The sequence below is a fragment of the Gossypium hirsutum genome, chromosome A01, assembly GCF_007990345.1.
Source record: "Gossypium hirsutum isolate 1008001.06 chromosome A01, Gossypium_hirsutum_v2.1, whole genome shotgun sequence".
NCBI lineage: Eukaryota > Viridiplantae > Streptophyta > Magnoliopsida > Malvales > Malvaceae > Gossypium > Gossypium hirsutum.
In genome coordinates, this window is record NC_053424.1 from 43,968,949 (window position 1) to 43,971,316 (window position 2,368).

Sequence of the window (2,368 nt, forward strand, 5' to 3'; positions counted from 1 at the left end):
TATTATACTTGAGGTGCTTGATTAGTAAATGAAGAAAGCTTATTCATTGAGCCTTTTTGGTTAATAATTGGTTGGGAATGATTAGTCTAGGTTATGCATTTACCATATTCAATTATGAATGTTTGAAATTTATTTGAGGTATCTATGAATGGTATATTGGTTGTTGATGGATGAATTAAATGTGGCGTCAATAAGGGCACATTTGTTAGGCACTTAAGATGTTTGTTTTGGTATGTTTTTGAGCATATTCAATTGTGTTTTGATGTTGTTTAAGGTCCCTTTTAAAGTGTGCTTAAATAGGTTGAATGATTATTGATAAGTCATAAAAGTAACATATTTTAATTCCATTCTTAATGCATTTTTGGATGATTAATTATATAAATTAGTGAATTTAATGGTCCTAATATTTTAAATTCATGTTTCTATACTTAGGAGAGCATTTGGGAGTGAAATGAGTGAAAAACGAGCCAAAATCAGGCAAATAAAGCTATTTCCAGGATCCACATGGCCTGGGCATTTCCACATGGGCTGGCCACACGCCCATGTGCCAGCCAGTGTTGATATCGCACCTTGCTTTCCAAATACGCGAAAAAACCCAATTTTTAAGCTTTTTAAGTATTCTAAAGTTTATAAATATCAATTAGAATAAGATTTAAGAGGGCACTCAGAGAAGATCGAAGAAAGCACTTGAAGAATGCCATCGAAATCAACTCGGAAGCGGATCTCCCTCAAGATCAAAGATCTTGTAGTTATTTTGACTTTGAGATGTTTTCATTTAGGATTATGAACTAAATTTCCTAGATACCTAGGGAAGATGAAACCTGTGATGAATCTTATTATTTGATTTCTGATTTACGCGATAAATACTTGATTCTTGTTCTCAATTATGTATGCTTATTTCTTGTTTTAATATTTCTGAGATATTAATTCAAGTTTAATGTGCTTACTTCAGTGGAGTAAAAATTCCTATTTAAGAGTAGATCTAGCATAGTTGAATGGAGTTACATGCAATTCTAGAAATAGAATGACATAAATCTACCAGATTAGAGTCAATCTAAAAGGGGAATCTATAGATCAAGTTAATGCGACAATAGGGGTTTTAATTAGAAAGAGATTTCAATTAATCAACCTAGAGTCAGTTGTTCTTACTCTCGAAAAAGATATTAATATAATTTAGGGATTTCTACGGATCAAGACACAAGTGAATAAATTGTTTAATATAGATTTAGAATAATAGGTAAAGTCTAGGTGGATTCTTTCTTGGGTATTGTCTTTCTCTTTGGTTATCTTCGATTATTTTCCCATTTCATTCTCTATCGCGTTTGTAGTTAAATTAGATTAGTAAATTTAGATTAAAAACAATCACTTCAATTTATCGATTAAATAATAGAAAAACGGCAATTACTAGTACTTTTACTCCTCGTGGATACGATATTCCTTACTCACTATAACTATACTATTGTTCGATAGGTGCACTTGCCTTAGTTGTATTTATAGTTAGTTTAGTGACCATAAAGTTTTTAACGCCGTTGTCGGTGACTAAAATATTAGGAACACTCGATTTTTTTTAATTTAGCCATTTTTTATTTTTATTATATATATTTTTTATTTTTAGTTTAATTTTTTCATTCTAATTTTTCTTTTCTTTTATTTGCTTCTGGCACGTTCCTTTAGTTTATGACTAGAAGAACCCGTCGTGACCATTATTATTTGACAGTGAGATTGAAAGTACAGCTCGCAAAAATCGTAGAGAAGCAAGGCAGAGTCGAAAGAGTATAGTTGAAGAGTAAAAGGATGTTGTTATTATTATTGAGGAGATGGGTGATAATCCGAATAATCAGCCACCTCCTGCAGTTGCTGCGGATCCTGCAAATCCAAATCCAAATCCTACTCCTCGTACTATGTACGATTATGCCAAGCCCACTCTAACTGAGGCTGAATCGAGTATTGTGAGACCCACCATTGCTGTGAATAATTTTGAACTGAAGCCGAACACTATTTAGATGGTACAACAATTTGTTCAGTTCGATGGTTTGCAAGACGAAGATCCAAATACTCATTTGGCTATTTTTTTGGAAGTTTGTGATACTTTCAAGATAAATGACATTTTTGATGACGTCATTCGCCTGCAGTTGTTTCCCTTCTCATTGAGGAACAAAGCTAAACAGTGGTTGAATTCTTTACCACGAGGTTCTATCATGACATGGGATCAAATGACCGAGACATTCCTACTAAAGTATTTCCCACCAGCTAAGACAACCAAGTTAAGGAATGATATCTCTTCTTTCATTCAGATCGACTTAGAGACCTTATATGATGCATGGGAGAGATACAAGGATTTATTGAGAAGGTGCCCTCACAAAGGGTT

The 2,368-nt window shown here is 33.2% G+C and overlaps 1 non-coding gene across 1 annotated transcript; it reads right to left on the minus strand.

The window, feature by feature from the left end:
• Positions 1-2,261: 2,261 nt before the first annotated feature.
• Positions 2,262-2,368, minus strand: LOC121208208 (small nucleolar RNA R71). The gene has a single exon (XR_005903152.1). It is a non-coding gene; the product is annotated as a small nucleolar RNA R71 (small nucleolar RNA).